Below are 17,536 nucleotides of genomic sequence, written 5' to 3' on the forward strand. Positions count from 1 at the left end.
ACTGTTTCCACTGTTTCACCATCTATTTCTGCCAACTTCTTATGTTCTATCCCATCTTTGAAAAGAATCTACCAAGTAATTTATGTTATAAAATAAAGACTGTAGAAGAAAGTAACTGGATCCTTAGTGGTAAAATCCTAGTGTTATTAACAAGTTGATGAGATATAAAGAGGTGTTTGTGTGTGTGTGTGTGTACGTGTGTGTGTGTGTCTACCATTAGGATGGTGAGATTCACCTTCAGTTAACTGCTCAGACCAAGTTCTGCCAACTTCATTTGCTTGCACATTTCTTCTCCACTGAAAAACATCAACAATTTTTATGCTTACAAGCATTTTCTTAGTCTCAGTTCTTCAGAATGTACAGAAAGAAAAAAGAAATAGAACTAAATTATTCTATCAGGATAAAGAAGAGGACAGTGATGCATTTTAACTTTCAGAACATCTACCTGTGTCCACCAGTTCAGAGGTCTATGCATTCATTCATTCCATATATATGTAGATAGATAATAAATAGATAATATTATGTGTCTCATTCTGTTCCATTCCATTTTATTCTAAACCATGAGGATGAAGACCAAAATAAGACAGAGTCTGTCTCTCTCTGATTCTGGCTGTGTTATTACTGTTGCCTCTCCCTTGGTCTGGAAGGATCGAGTACCAAACCAACTCCTTTCCTCTTACATTATCTTTAAAAAAATTCAACTGCCAAAATGCTGATTTCTATACAGGTTTGACTTGGACCAATAATGGCATTTTCCAGCCAAGAAAGAAATTGTACTGATTGCTTGGAAGTTGTATTATGTGGGTCTTGGGTAGGGAAAGCTTTAACTCCTAAGGAAGTTAAAGCTTACTTTCTATTACACTGCTTTCTCCAGTCTTAAAGGCCTCATCATTGCTCACTTGCACACCTTCTTTAATTAATTGATTCATTCAATAAATGTTGAGGAGTGAGTCACATACACAAATTAGTGCAATGCAGTAAGCAGAATAAAAACATTGTAAACAAAAAGTGATTGAGAGCTAAAAAGTATAATAGCCTGGGGGACCAGTTAGAGCTGCACACAGAAAGAGTCCTAAAGAAAATGAGAAACACTAAAGTGATATTGATTCTAATCTGGACATCTAGCAGCATCAAGCATCTACAAGGGAGACAGGAAAGTCTCTAACAGACCCTGTGTTTTCACAGCAACAAAAGATGTGAGTTTTGTAAAGCAGAGAAGAAAATGGTACTTGCTTCTCATAGGTAAGAGCATCAACAAATGTGTGACAGTCCTGAGGCCTCTGGGAATCAACTGGAAGGAATGTGAGAGGCCCTAGAGTAGGATGAAGTGAAAAAGAGCCTCTCTGAGGACAGTTTCTGTGACTTTTATTCAGCTGCAATATGAATTGCTTTCTGGTAAGATGCCCATCCCCTAGAGATGAGGAAGCAGAGGCCAGGGCACCTTAAATAATTTGTCAGTGGTCTAAGACTAAGCAGCAGAACTGTGGATAAAACCCAAAATATTGAGCCTCCAAGCCCACTTTGGTTTGTGTGTAGAGAACTCTAAAATATTTTGGCCTCAGCACTGCTGGTAGAATTGCAATTTCTTGCCCTGTCCTTTGCTGGATACTTTTAGACCAAATCTGTTACAGTATTTTCCTTATTTTGTAAATGTGCTTCCCTTCAGGCTCAGCTGGTAAAGAATCCGCCTACAATACAGGAGAATTGGGTTCGATCCCTGGGTTGGGAAGATCCCCTGTAGAAGGGAAAGGTTACCCACTCCAGTACTCCAGCCTGGAGAATTCCATGGAATGTATAGTCCATGGGGTCTCAATGTGTCAGACACGACTGAGAGACTTTCCCTTTACTTTGTAAATAATATAGGTTTTCTGACTAAAGTCAAAGCAAATCCTTTTAAAGAACATTTTCCACTGAGAATAAAGGAGATGGTTCCTTCTTGGGTGATGATATTTTGACATTGTTCTTATCCTTTATACTTTTTATTGATGAAGCTATCTCAGTGAAAAAGCAGTAACGAAAATTCCTCTAGGCAATAAATTATTGTCAAGATGAGGGGCTGTGGCTTTATCTCACCTAGCTGAGAACACAGAGTATTTAAACAAGATCCCATTTGCCCCCTCATTTTTCATATTTAATTCTATTTGAATGAACTTTTAATTCTCTTCTCTATCATGTATTTACTAAGAGCTAAACAACTCCATAGATTTCTTTATTTCACAGGGCAACATCCTATTACCCAACTATTTTCCTCTGCTCACAAATTCCATCGTCCTGCTTATCACTTTAGTGATGGATTCCTTCAATTTTTCAGGAGCAAGAATATATTGTGGGACTTTCTAAGATCTTTTGCTCAAGAGTAAACCTTATTTCCAAGTAAGAACAGGTTGAAAAGCACATCAAGTGTTGTCATTAGGCATGTAGGAGAGGAAATAATGCAAAATGAGAGTTGTGTTCTTTTGGTCTCCTATTTGCCCCTGGGATACACTGTGTGAACTTGCTTACTTGCTCTGGACAAAAACTCAAACTGGTTTGTACTTATCAATAGAGACAGGTAGAATAAGGGGACAGAAACTCACCTGCTGAACAGTGTCTAGTTACCGTGCCTTTCCTGTAGTGGGAAACCTTCAGTTCAGGAGTTAGAGACAACAGCTACAGAGATGGAAAGTTTTAGATTAATGGACGGGGGAGATTTTATGGTTTTTTATTTGTACAACTTCTCTCAATATGTTTCTTTCTTATTTTCAGACTGGAAGGAGCCTTTAATCTGCATTAGGCCTTATGGGAAATATCTAATTGACAAAGAGGTTAAAGATTCTGGAAAATGAAGACATTGCTAATATTTAAATAGGTAACACTTATTTGGACAATGTATATTCTATGCATAGATTTGTTTTAAAGGCATTGCTTATAGAATTTTACTTAATTTTTACTAAAATTCTACAAAATGAATAATGTCATTTTAAACATTAGTACAATGCTATCTGTTGTTGTTGTTCAGTTGCTAAGTGGTGTCCAGCTCGTTGTGACCCCATTGACAGCAGCTTACCAGGCTCCCCTGTCCTTCACTATCTCCTGGAGTTTGCTCAAATTCATCTCCATTGAGTTAGTGATGATATCTAACCATCTTATCCACTTCCACCCCCTTCTCCTTTTGCCTTCAATCTTTCCCAGTATCAGGGTCTTTTCCAATAAGTGACTCTTTTATCAGGTGGCCAAAGTGTTGGAACTTCCGAATTAAGCATCAGTCCTTCTGATGAACATTCAGGGTTGATTTTCTTTAGGATTGACTGGTTTGAGCTCCTTGTAGTTGAAAGGAACTCTCAAAAGTCTTCTCCAGGACCAGAATTTGAAAATATCAATTCTTTGGTGTTCAACCTATTTTATATGTCACATTATAAATGAATACTGGAAAAACCATAGCCTTGAGTATATGGACCTTTGTTGGAAAAATGATTTCTCCACTTTTTAATACACTGTCTAGATTTGTCATAGCTTTCCTTCCAAGGAGCAAGCATCTTTTAATTTCATGGCTGCAGTTACCATCTACAATGATTTTGGAGCCCAAGAAAATAGTCTGTCACTGCTTCCACTTCCCCACTTCTATTTTCCATGAAGTGATGGGAACAGATGTTGTGATATTAGATTTTTGAACGTTGAGCTTGAAGCCGGCTTTTTCATTCTCCCTCTTTATCCTTATCAAGAGACTCTTTTGTTCCTCCTTGCTTTCTACCATGGGTATCATCTGCAATATCTGAGGCTGTTGATATTTCTCCTGGCAATCTGGATTTCAGCTTTTGATTCATCCAGTCTGACATTTCATATGTTCTCTTCATATAAGTTAAATAAGCAGAGTGACAGTATACAGTCTTGTTGTATTCCTTTCCAAATTTTGAACATTGTAAATGTTTCAAATGAAAATACACACACACACACACACAAACATGGGTTAGATGCTTCTTGCAGTGCATACCTAGAAGATGGCAGAGCTGGATTTGAGCTGAGACTTTCTGGCTCTGTGGTTGATACTTGACCATGGTTCCTGAACTAAGTGCTCAAATGTCTGGAGCACCATGGTGACCTGGATCCATGGTGCATGCATATGTGCTAAGTTGCTTCAGTCATGCCATTCTCTGGGTGGGGTCATTTAAAATTTTGAGGGAAACACAGTAATATTTGAAAACAGCAATGTGCCATGTCAACTACTTAGGTAAGGTATTAGGCATTTTAGACATTAGGCTATGTGTGTATGTGTGTGCTAAGTTATGTCCTACTCTTTGTGAGCCTATGGACTGTAGCCTGCCAGGCTCCTCTGTCCATGGGACTCTCCAGGCAAGAGTACTGGAAGGGGTTGCTATGCCCTCCTTTAGACTGTACCATACCCTTATTGATGTGAAGCTGCCTTAGTATTTGCTGCCATAAAATGCAGGTATAATGAGAAAATCACTATGAAACAGGGTATGAGGGTGTTGGCATCCAGTATGGTTCTATGTTTTGGGATGTTGTGCAGTGCCCAATAGGCACATCTATCCCAGTAGGAAGTGTTAATGAAAAATATGAATCCACCATGTTACAGCTGCCCCAATGGTGAGCCTTGAGGGAACCCAGAATGGAATGGAATGATGCAGCTATTGTGCACCCTGAAGAGACTCAGGATGAGAAAATGGCCCCAGATAGCTGAGGTGCACATCAAAAATAAAATGATTTAGATGAGCCCAGACTCCTGCATCTTTCCATTTACAGAAAAGTGTTAATTTCATTAACTTGAGATATCTGGTTTTCTATAATTAACAATAATCTTTTGATGTTTTGACTACTTGACCTTTGTTGCAAAAACTCCTATATATCCTGGCTCTCCACTTCAACTCTTCAGAACAGTTTCTCAGCATTGTCTGAGATACTGTGTCCTGGGATTGGAATCTTCAGAATGTCTGCCAAGTAAAACAGAGCTCCAGGTTCTGCTTTTTTTTTTTCCCCTTCCTTTCAGTTGACATAAGTAACTGTGGCTTCAGCCATAAAATAAAAATGTCTATATCCTAGTCACTTTGTATCTGTTTTTACCAGATACAAAGTGACCAGGATATAGTTATTTATTACTACTTTTTATACTTAGTTACTTAACTGGAACTTTTAGGTTTTTCTTTTGGCATCAGAATGCACTGAAAATTTACTGAGATTCTACCAGCATTGTGAATATAGAAAGTTTAGAAATATTTTCTCTTTATTAAAAATGGATGGGGGAACAAATGCTTAGATGGAGAAGTTAGCATAGGAAGAGAGGGGGTATACATTATTGTCAGACAGAAGCATAGGGGATTTAAACATTGACATTTTCAAATGAAGAAAAGAGAAAGTGAAAGAAATTTGTTCATTTAGCCAGGACTACTCAATGAGAAGGGAGTGAGATTGCTGAAAATCAGGATGTAGGACTGAATTAAGGGGTTGATAAGATTTAAAGCATAAAGAATCTACTTTACTATACAGCTAAGCATAGCGTAATTGTTCAATACACTCTTGGTTATTTATTTAGTCAAATGCCATAAGTTTTAATTATTTAGATAAAGATCATTTCATTAGAACTTTTGGAAAAACATATAAAAGAAAGGGAAAGCAAATCTATGATTTTATAGCTTATCGTGGTATATCTGATACACAGTGCTTCCAGGTATGTATGAGATATGTATTGTGTGTATAAATACACACATCTGTTTGAATCAATAAGCAGAAGAAAGCTGGTTTCTGTACAACTGATGCATTTTCTGGCTCTTTCTAAAGGTACTTACAGCTGCTGGACTAAGATGTGCTGTATAAATACATATTCTAAAAATTGTTTTAATTTGGCACTTCTGTCAAGATACTTCTAAATACTATCCTTATTCACTTTATGCCTGAGACTCTGTAACCTGACACAGTGAAGCCTTCTTCTCCCAGTTGGTTTATTTTGAGGCATGAGAAATATCAGTGAGAATAACAAGCAAAAATCCCCCAATAGGTATTCAACTCAAAAGATAGCCAGAGTTGAGAAGAGATTATTCAGAGAAGAAAAAAAAATTGTTTTAGAAGGAGAAAGCAGTCTTATTTTAAATAAAAACTTCATCCAGATGACTTGATCACATGCTCTTCCAAGCCTTTCTAAAATCTTGTCTATGTTTCTGGGTTACTTTTAGGATAAGGTTTACATTCTCCAAGTTACCACTCAGTTATGTGGTTTCTCATTTATAATTCTAGATACAGGAGTAGGGAAAAATACAGGGGTAATCAAGATATTCAGTCACTGGTACTGGATGAAATGATGTGCAGGCTTCAGAAAGTTGTTTGGCAATTCTTAATCTCAACTTTGATTAGTTAAAAAAAAAAAGCAACTACACTCCAATAAATTTCTTTAAAAATTAAAAAAAATATTAAAGAATTTTTTAAAAGAAAAGCATGGTTTCTACTTACAGGAATATGAAGTATATACATTTTAATCTATTTATCCTGCTAAGAACAAAACTATCTTGGACAGTTAATGAACAAACATACAAAGAAACAAGCATAAAATAACAAAAACAAACCAAAAACACAAAACATGAGAACAATGAAAATCAGAGAGAAGACAGATCTGCCAGGGACCTCACAGCACAAGGACCAATACAGCTTTGAGTTCCCTGGGCCTTCATTTTGCTTCTTATATCCAAGAAATGAAGTAGAAGCAGTAGGGAACAAAGAAACTCCAAAGGGCACAGACAAAACTTCCAGATATAATGCTGCCTTTTAGCCAAAGAACCAAGAATATTGGCAGTAACAACTTAACCAGCCAAACACCATCAAAAGGCTGTGACCCCTCCACCACTTGCACCACGCAAGCTAAATGGGTAGCAGAGAAGACTGCATAAGAACCAAGATTTGTCATTCCTTCTGGGTTGAAAATATGTAATTTTTCAACTAATATGAAAATAGCATATTAACAATATGCAAACTAACTCCGGACTTTTGGTATCAGTGGAAACTGTATGAGCAACCTGGACTTCATCTACATTGAGAAGTCACAACGCAATTATCTCTCTCCATGTTCGAATCACTTTTTAAAAGACCAGGTAAAAAGGCAGGTGTTTTACCACAACACAATAGTGAAGGTGCCACCAAAGGCAACACGAATAGCAATAATGAGGTGTCCTTGCTCCTTCCAGGCAAGGTGATGTTAATAGCAGTGTTGGAGATCTGGTAATCCCATATCCATCCAGAACTAATTAAGAGGACATCCTCCATCCCCAAGCAATAGAGGCTGAGAGGTCAACTGACCTTCTACCCTGACTTGGTAATTCAAGGACACATCTATCCTTCCCCTGCCAGTGATATCACGAATGGTCAGTGAAAGCAAATGAATTAAGACCCAGAATGTAAAAACATAATATTCTTGTCCACATTTCAAGTGAAAATCACTGATATGTCAAGAACTAGAGAAATATCAACTTGAAGGAAAAGAGCAATAGATGCTGTATTGCAAATTGCTACTGTAATAAGTTGCCACACACTTGTGGGTTAAAACAACAACATTATTATTTTACAGTTACGGAGGTCAGATGTGAAAATGGTATTCACTGGATTAACAAAGGAGTTGACAGACTTGTATTCTGCTGGAGAATTTAAGAAAGAACTTATTTATTTTGTTTTCTGTCTCCTAGAGGCTGCCTGTATTCTTTGGTTTTCATCTCCTTCCATCTTGAAAACCAACAATGAATGATTAAGTTGTTCTCATGCTGCGTCACTCTGACACTCAATTTCCTTCTATATCCTAATAAGGATCCTGGTGATTGCACTGGGTCTCCCACACAAGTCAGAATAATTCCCCCATCTCAACATCAGTCAATTAAGAAACTTACTTTCATTTGCACGTTTAATTTCCCCTTGCCACATAGCCTAACATATTCACAGCTTTCAGGGATTAAGACATGGGCACCCTTTGTAGCACATTATCAGTCTACCACCAAAGAGAACATTATGAAACCTAAGGATTGTTTTTTAAGCTTTCAAAGTCTTTTTTTTTTTTTTTTAGTTCTCCACTCACTTGCTGAGAAGATAATTAATTGCAAGTTTATATGATGCTTCTACTTACTTTCATTATTCAAATCAAGAAGCTCACAACATGTCTCTGTTTCTGAAGAATTTTTATAGATTTGTCTCTTCCATAATAAATAATAATCCTTAAAGAAGTAATAAATGCAGAATAGTGAAGTCGCTCAGCCATATCTGACTTTTAGCGACCCCATGGACTGCAGCCTACCAGGCTCCTCCATCCATGGGATTTTCCAAGGAAGAGTGTTCATATCTACTCCCTGTAGTCTAGCACAGATTTGCAAATTCTTAACTATTGGGGACATTGGATGAAGGATACTGTGATCTTTCTGTGTTATATCTTACAAATTCATGCCAATCTAAAGTCAAATCAAAGTTTGAAACTTAAAAAAAATATATAGTAATGCTTACTCTCTAGATTTGTTGTCAGAATGAAATACTGATATATTTGAAAGTACCTGTTTAACACTTAGTATTTAAAAACACTCAGTTTATCTGATTTTGCTTTCCTTTTCTCTTGCTCCTTTGTAAGTGCACATGACTTCTTGTAAACTAAAATTGTTTCCCTTCCAATGGAATACACCATCCCTTGACCTTGACAAACTGTCTGACCTGAACAGATACTCTGTTACATTTGGATTTGAATTCAATATAATATCCAGGAGCAGAGGTGATACTGCACATAAACACAACAAGTAATTCTTTAAGGCTGTCAAAACTAGAGATAAAATTTTAATAGTGCTTGATATCAAAGGGAGGGAAGTAAGTAAGATGATACATTACTAATCACCTGACTATCTTAGGAGGCGCATGAGGACAAAATAGCAGACTATGAAGCTAAGTATCAGCTTGCTGATGGTTTTAGAACTCCAAGGAACATGTGAACGGGGACTCAAGTTCAAGGTCATAGGTAGGACTTGTCTCCAAAACTTTCCTCTGCCACAACCAAACCTTAGCACCAGCTGCTGATAGTTGGTAATTGAAGGGATAACTGTCTAGTTCCTATGGATCCTAGATGCATTTACCTACTGTTCTATGTGACTTTGTAGCTAGGGTTCAAGTAAACCTAAACTTCTTTTTTCCACATTAAGTGAGCATTTCCAGAGAAGAAAAGTGTCTCTGTTCTCCCTACACTCAGAGAAGAAGCAAAGTCAGTGAGGTCAAATAAAGAATTAAAGGGCTCAAGTACCTAGACAACAGACCCCTATGCAGACTGAGGGTTTAGAGAAGAAGGAGAGGGGGGTGAGTTTCTTCCTGCAGCCACTGGGCTGCAGCTAGTCAGAAAGCAAAAGCAAGCCGCCACTGTCCTGACAGGGAAGAAGTGACAACCACCAGAAACTTTCAAGTTTGGAGTCCATATGGGTAGAATCCAGATGTTTCTGCACTTCTGGAAGGAAGACAGTCTGTTTTCTGGTTGCCTCAGTAGTGGTAACCCATCCATCTTCTAAGAAATCCATCATGCTTTTTCACCTAAATTAGAACCATTGCATTAAAATCAGATTATGGCCTATTGGCTAAATCTAGGAAATGATACACATACCTAACCTGGTACCTCAAATGGTAAAGAATCTGCCCACAATGGAGGAGAACCAAGTTTGATTCCTGGGTCAAGGAGATCCCCTGGAAAAGGAAATAGCCACCCACTCCAGTATTTTTGCCTGGGAAATCCCATGGACAGAGGAGTCTAGCAGAATAGAGTCCATGGGGTCGCAGAGTCAGACACAACTGAGAAACTGACACTTTCACTTTCGTGGGTACCTAGTGGATAGCTTCTAGTTTCAGGGGAAGAGAAAGGCCATTAGAAAAGAAAGTCAGAAGGAATTACAGAGACTGGCTGTCATGTGACCTTATTTAACTCCCAGTAAGCCATGGTCCCTAAAGAGATGGTACTGTGGTATAAAGGCCAGATGCAGCTCAAGGTACTATTAGGATATTGCAATGATTCAAAGGCTTTTCCTGATTGCAAGATGTTTGCAGTAGGGTTTTTGAGATCTTGCTGTGCATCACAGTTTTCTGCTAAATGCTGAATGAACCTTGGAATAGAGTGTGGATAGAAGCCCAATCCCTAATCCTAAAACCTCCATTACAGATGCAGATTCCAATGGATGCATAAGGATTTGTATGCACATGTTTGCATTCAGATAAATATCTGAAAAAACTTGCTTGGCCAATGTTTCTTTTGGTTATTGAGGCACACAATCCCTAGTGTGTTTCATTTCTGATCAGTTTTTTTTTTTTTCTAATTTTATTGGAGTATCATCAATTTACAATGTTAGGTTAGTTTCAGGTGTACAGCAAAATTATTCACTTATACATGTACATATAATCATTTTTTTTCAGTTTTTTTTCTGCATATAGGTCATCATTACAGAACATAGAGTTCCCTGTGCTATATGGTAGATCCATGTTAGTTCTCTTTATATGTGTGAGTATGTTAATCCCAAACTCCTAATTTTTCCCTCCTTGACATGTTTCCCTTTTGGTAACCATAAGTTTGTGTTTTAAATTTGTGAGTATGTTCCTGATTTGGAAATAAGTTCACTTATGTCATTTTAATTAGATTCCACATATCAGTGATCTCATTTTACCAGTTATTTTTGTCTCTGTGAGAAGCCTGAAGATCCTTTTTATTATTCTCAATAATAATAATAATAAATTTGAGAAACAGTGAATATTTATTTAGAACTTGTGTATGTCAGATTATTTTGTGCTCACAAACCTCTGTGGATGAAATACTGTATATGTGGGATTTTTGTAGTGTTTTATACGCAAAGTAATTGAGTCAAAAAGATTATTAGAGGTTAGAAAAGAAAGATGGAAACTATTAGTCACTCAGTTGTGTCCAGCTCTTTGTCACCCCATGGACTATAGCTCACCAGGCTCTTCTGTCCATGGACTCTCCAGACAAGAATACTGAAGTGGGTTGCTATTCTCTTCTACAGGGGATCTTCCCGACCCAGGGATTAAACTTGGGTCTCCTGCATTGCAGGCAGATTCTTTACCATCTGAGCCACGAGGTTGCCCAAGGTCAATTAAGCCTGACTCAAGAAAATGAGCTTTAATTTTTTGCTACCTAAGATAAACCTTATTGCTCCTTTTTTCAATGGTTGGTTCCCTCATCTTGTCTTCTATCTCAAGGGCAGAATGAAGCAGGGTCTACAGGGAGCCTAAAGCCCTTCTCTGAGCATTTCCCTCTCTCAGATTATCTCCCCTGCAAACTCAAGGCCTTCTTCTTTCTGAATCTATTCCAGGGTCCAGAATCAGGACATCCCATGTCTTTCTCACCAGCCAATCACATGAGAGAGAAGAAAAGGAAAAAATAATGTGAAAGGTCTAAGCACTCCCTCTTCCCACCTGAATAAATTTAGCCCCTTTCCCCCACTCCATCCACCCTAAGCTACCTGTATCTGTACCAACTCATATTTACCATGTTGAACAAACAAATGGATGATAAAGGGGTCTCCTAAAATAGGTGGTGGAGATATGCTGGAAAACATTAAGTTCTGCTTGGAATCCCATGATTTCTGTTTTGATAAAATCTTTTCAACTGTCCCAAGGACAGATCCTGAATTCTGACTTGGTCACCATCTGCCCTGGACATAGGTGTAGCCAAACAGTGACCCAAAACAAAAGGACAGACAACACAAACAACCCTGTGATCCCACTTCAAACACGAGCATCTAAATAGCTTTTCCCAGAAAATGATGCTATTGTTCCTTTATGTATCATATGAGGTAGGGTCATCAAACTCTCACTTATTAGTAGTAGATAGCTTCCTGTCTTGCCCGGGGCTTTAGTGTCAATGTTTGCTTACATTTCAGAATAATAGAGTCATTTATTTCCTTTATAGCTGTCTAGCAATTTTTAGGTAGCACTTTTATGTTTTCTCTTTTGTGAAGACATCAGTGCTTTTATTCAGCATACACCAAGACTTGGAAAGATAGGCAGCCTTTTTAAAGCACCTATCAGGAAAATCATTGTTTTGATAGATTCAGGTTCTTTCCTCCCTCCTCACTTCATACTTTCAATTTACAAAGAAAGCCTCAATGGACTTAAAAACTTTCCCTTGGAATGAGAAACCTTAAAGAAAAGTGCTAAAAGGGCAGGAGGAGTAGTCCTCCTCGTGTAATTAACAGAGACACTTGAGAAAATACAAAATCAGAAATGGAAGAAATGTTTACCATCCAATGTACTATTTCTACCTCCTGGTTTTTCCCCTCTAGTCCATTCTGTATAAGAATTTCTCACTGAGATTTCTAAAGACATTTTTCAAAAGTCAATGCTTTAAAAAAATTTATTGGAGAATAGTTACTTTACAATGTTGTTAGTTTCTGCTGTACAGCAAAGTGAATCAGCTATATGTGTAAATACTTCCCCTCATTTTTTGGATTTCCTTCTCATTTAGATCACCACAGAGCACTGAGTAAACTTTCTTGTGATATACAGTATGTTCTTATTAGCTATCTTTTTTATACAAGTCAATTTTTAAATTAAAATCCATGGAGGATTAATGTTGATGTCAAGTAAAAAAAGTTGCATGTCTCTTTGCATACCTTCAAAATTTTTAATTTCCTGGACCTGGTCATCTTATTTAGACTTTTTGTTTGTTTGTGCATTTACCCCAACAGCTCAATTATAAATAAGCACTAACCAAGCAGACTGCTTAGAATTTATACCTGTGTACCTTTATTTCCTTCAGTGCCTCAAATTTATCACTGGTCTCTTAGACATGGAGGTTAAATCTGACCATTTTTGTGTCTTCCCTTCCATGCTGACACTTAGGATTAGGGTTCTCTATTCATGGAGTGTTTGTAGGAACTAATAGGGTATAAACTGAATGTCTGGTGCCTAGCCATCTTTTTATGAGTCTCAGGCTAATAACATTTATTTAGATTCCCCCATGACAATGTAGTGTACATCCAGGCTTGGTAAGAATGTGTGACCATTGACCAGAATGCTTGGGGGTTGTGATTCTATTAGAAATTTCAAATTCAGTGTCTGACTCCAAAACATTTATAAAACTAAAAGCAGCATAAACACACACACACAAACACATATACACAATCTACAGAATACATAAAACTTAGTAGTCTCATTCATTTACTTGTTTTTTAACCAATATTTACTAAGCACCTGGGCTCACGGGATTGCTCAGTGGTAAAGAATCTGCTTGTCAATGAAGGAGACACAGGTTTAATCCCTGGGTCTTCCCTGGGAAGATACTCCTGGGAAGATCCCCTTGAGGAGGTCATGGCAACTCACTCCAGTATTCTTGCTGGGAAAATCCCATGGATAAAAGAACCTGGCAGTTAGAGTCCATGGGGTCACAAAAGAGTGGGACACTACTGAAGGACTAAACAACAATATTAAGTACCTACTTTGTACTCAGTCTTGTTTGGGTATTGTGGCTGTAACAATCACTACACTTCAACAGACTAATGTCTAATCTTGGGAAGAATACCTTGACCAGTGAGAAGGAAATAAGCAAAAAAAGAAAAAAAGTACATTTTTATAACATGATTTAGTATAGTATCAATACATATAAAGTATAATATCCAGAAATGATATAACATAAATGTGAGAAGCTGTTGTAGGTTGCCCTGACTCAACAGTATCTTCAGCAAATGAGAAGACAGTTTGTTTTCTAGGGTCTAGGGTAGCCTCTAAAGGGTCTTGCTAACTTCCTAAGTACCTGCTACAATATTTCTTGTCTTTAGCCTATATTCCTTCCACACCAATTTAAATCATTCTCTTGGGTTCTTCCTTTTAGAACTTGAGTTCTGACACATTCAAAGGGCCAAAGAACTCCTAGAAAGTTCAGGAAGAAGTTGAAGAATAGAGCTTTTCCAATTAAACTACAGTGGGATGTGGGAGTAAGCAGGTAGCAAGATGGCTAGGTACCAGGGAAGGGGCTAGGTACCAGGGAAGGAGCTAGGTTGCAGTGGGGCAGGCCAAGACCCCCACATCACCCCTCCAGCCATTGCTCCAAGCTTTTAATAATGACTAATCATAATACTGCCATTTGCTGATCTAATTTTTACCCATATGGTGTTCTATTTAATAAAAAATTACATTAAGAACACCTGCTAATCAGCTGCTTCAGCTAATTTAAAACGGGAAAAAAATCTAACAGTACTTTTACATTTTCTAATTAGGTATTATGAGTTTTAATTAATGTCTTAATTAGATGCCATTATCTACTCCTGACACTGGTGCATTATTTGAAACCAGGCTTTGATTACTATACTGATATGTGTTCTGTTCTTTTTTTCCCCACAAACAAGTAGCTGGCTTTATTTTTTCTATTTAGGAAAAGCTTCCCTGAATCCAAGCAGTACTGTTTCCCAGTCACATTGCCTGTGGTGTGATTTCTTCATCTGGCTCCTTCCAGGGCTGTCTTTTCTGTAGTCTTTTCACTCCCAGAGGCTCTGATCCCTGAAGTCCATAGATGGGCTGCCTGGAGCCCCTTCTCTCTTAAAGTGACCTCACTACACTAAGTATGCACTTTTTAATTAGCTGTTTCCTCCTTAAAGCTCACCAGATGCTGTATTGGCAGTGAGGATACAGAAAGGGGCTAAATACAGAATTTGAATTGAAAAAGTACGAAAGACTAAATAAATAAATGAACTACAAAATGTCACAATATCAAAATGACAGGTAAGAAAATTCGTCTTCAAGCTTGATACTCTGCAACATCACTTCCAAATCAACCTTCAGGGTAAAAGAGTGTGCCTGAGAAGTGAGTGCATGTGGACGCTGGGCTGGTTTTGATCCATGTAGACATGAGGATACACACCTTAAGTGATGCCTGGCAAACAATGTCTTGTTGATTTTGGTGTTTATATTGTAACTACTCAACTAAATGGATGGTGCAAATGAATAGGATAAGATTAAAAAGTATATTTTATACAATTGCAAGTGCCATATGGTCACAAAGGATTAAGTTTTACAATTGATGGAGGTAAGGGGGACAAGGAGAAGGCTGCAAAGTGTCCTAATTTATGAAATATGAACAGAAAATGTGGCAGTTTTCTGATGTTGTTGACTGGTGGTTTTCTTCCATCCTATTTTCTGCCTAGTGTGATTAAAATGACCGAGAAACTAAACCTATATTTTGAAGACTTTTTTTTTTTAATTGACATATAGTTTATTTATAATGTGCTAGTTACTGTTTTACAGCAAAGTGATTCATTTATATATTTATTGTTGTTCACTTGCTAAGTCATGTCTGGACTCTTTGTGACCCCATGGACTGCAGCACACAAGACCTCTCTGTCCTTTACTATCTCCCAGAGTTTGCTCAAATTCCTGTCCATTGAGTCAGTGATGCTATCTAACCACATTATCTTCTGCCACCCTCTTCTCCTTTTGACTTCGATCTTTCCCAGCATCAGAGTCTTTTCCAGTGAGTCCGCTCTTCCCAATCAGGTGACCAAAGTATTGGAGCTTCAGCTTCAGCATTAGTACTTCCAATAAATATTCAGGGTTGATTTCCTTTAGGGTTGACTGATTTGATTTCCTGGCAGCCCAAAGAGACTCTTAAAAATCTTCTCCAGTACGACTCGAAAGAATCAATTCTTCAGAGCTGAGCCTTCTCTATGGTCCAACTCTCACATCTGTACATGACTCCTGGGAGAACCATAGCTTTGCCTATATGGACCTTTGTTGGCAAAGTAATGTCTCTGCTTTTTAATACACTGTCTAGGTGTGTTATAGCTTTCTTTTCAAGGAGCAAGTTTTTTTTTCTTTTCTTTTTTTTTTTTTAATTTCAAGGCTGCAGTCACTATCTGCAGTGATTTTGAAGCCCAAGAAAATAAAATATGTCACTGTTTCCACATTTTCCTCTTCTATTTGTCATGAAGTAATGGGACTGCATGCCATGATTTCAGTTTTTTGAATGTTGAGTTTAAAGCTAGAACTAGATTTTTTGCTCTCTTGTTTCACCTTCAAGAGGCTATGTAATTCGTCTTCACTTTCTACCATTAGAGTGGCATAATCTGCCTATCTGAGGTTGCTGATATTTTTCCCAGCAATCTTGATTCTAGCTTGTGATTCATCCACCCCGGCATCTCACATGATGTACTCTGCCTATAAGTTAAATAGGAAGGTGGCAATACACAGACTTGTCTTATTCTTCTCCCAATTTTGAACCAGTCAGTTGTTCAATGTAAGGTTCTAACTGTTGCTTCTTGACCCATATACTGCTTTCTCAGGAAACAGGTAAAATGGTCTGTTGTTATTCTCATCTCTTTAATAATTTTCCACAGTTTATTGTGATCCATACAGTCAAAGGCTTTAGTGTAGTCAATGAAGCAGAAGTCAATATTTTTATGGAATTCCCTTTCTTTCTGTATGATCCAATGAGTATTGTCAATTTGATTTGTGATTCCTATGCCTTTTCTAAACATTTAAATCTGTAAGTTCTCTGTTCACTTACTGATGAAGCCTTGCTTGAATGATTTTGAGCATAACCTTACTATTCTGTGAAATGAGAGCAATTGTAAGGTAGTTTGAACAATTTTTACTATTGCCTTCTGTTTGGATTGGATTGAAAACCGACCTTTTCCAGTCCTGTGGCCATGGCTGAGTTTTCCTTATTTGCTGGCATATTGAGTGTAGCACTTTGAACAGCATGATCTTTTTAGAATTTGAAATAGCTCAACTGGAATTCCGTCACCTCCACTAGCTTTGTTCATAGTGATGCTTCCTAAGGCCCACTTAACATTCCAGAATATCTGGCTCTAGATGCCTGACCACATCATCGTGGTTATCCCAGTCATTAAGACCTTTTTGCATAGTTTTTCTGTGTACTCTTGCCACCTCTTCTTAATCTCTTCTGCTCTGTTAGGTCCTCATCATCTCTATCCTTTATTGTGTCCATCCTTGCAGAAAATGTTCCCTTAATCTTTCCAGTTTTCCTGAAGAGATCTCTAGTCTTTGCCATTCTACTGTTTTCCTCTATCTCTTTGCATTGTTGACTTAAGAAGGCCTTCTTATCTCTCCTCGCTTTTCTCTGGAACTCTGTGTTCATTTGTATTAATCTTTTCCTTTCTCCTTTGCTTTTGCTTCTTTTCTTTCCTCAGCTATTTGTAAAGCCTCTTCAGACAACTATTTTTCCTTTTAATATTTCTGTTTCTTTGGGATGGTCTTGGTCATTGCTTCTTGTACAATATTATGAAGCTCTGTCCTTAGTTCTTCAGGCACTTCGTCTACCAGATCTAGTCCATTGAATCTAATTATCATCTCCACTGTATAATTATAATGGATTTGATTAAGGTCATAAATATATTTTAAAAAATTTTGTCCACATTACATGTCTTTGAGGTATCTTAATTCCTTGTCCAGGTATTGAACCTGTGTCCTTGGCAGTGAAAGAACAGAATCCTAATCACTGGGCCACAAGGGAATTCCATATATATGTTTTTAAAATATTCTTTTCCATCGTGGTTTATCATAGCATACTGAATACAGTTCCCTGTGATAT

At 37.6% G+C, this 17,536-nt stretch overlaps 1 long non-coding RNA gene across 1 annotated transcript in view; it reads right to left on the minus strand.

Moving 5' to 3' along the window:
• LOC112442359 (uncharacterized) overlaps window positions 1–17,536 on the minus strand; it is an 87,672-nt gene that overhangs the window by 5,645 nt on the left and 64,491 nt on the right. The window contains exons 3-4 of the long non-coding RNA XR_003030471.2: window positions 2,577–2,649; window positions 236–296 (exon numbers count right to left, since the gene is read on the minus strand). This is a non-coding gene — a long non-coding RNA (uncharacterized lncRNA). The remainder of the gene's footprint in view (window positions 1–235; window positions 297–2,576; window positions 2,650–17,536) is intronic.

Source organism: Bos taurus, chromosome 2 (genome assembly GCF_002263795.3).
Source record: "Bos taurus isolate L1 Dominette 01449 registration number 42190680 breed Hereford chromosome 2, ARS-UCD2.0, whole genome shotgun sequence".
In the NCBI taxonomy this organism is placed as follows: Eukaryota; Metazoa; Chordata; class Mammalia; order Artiodactyla; family Bovidae; genus Bos; species Bos taurus.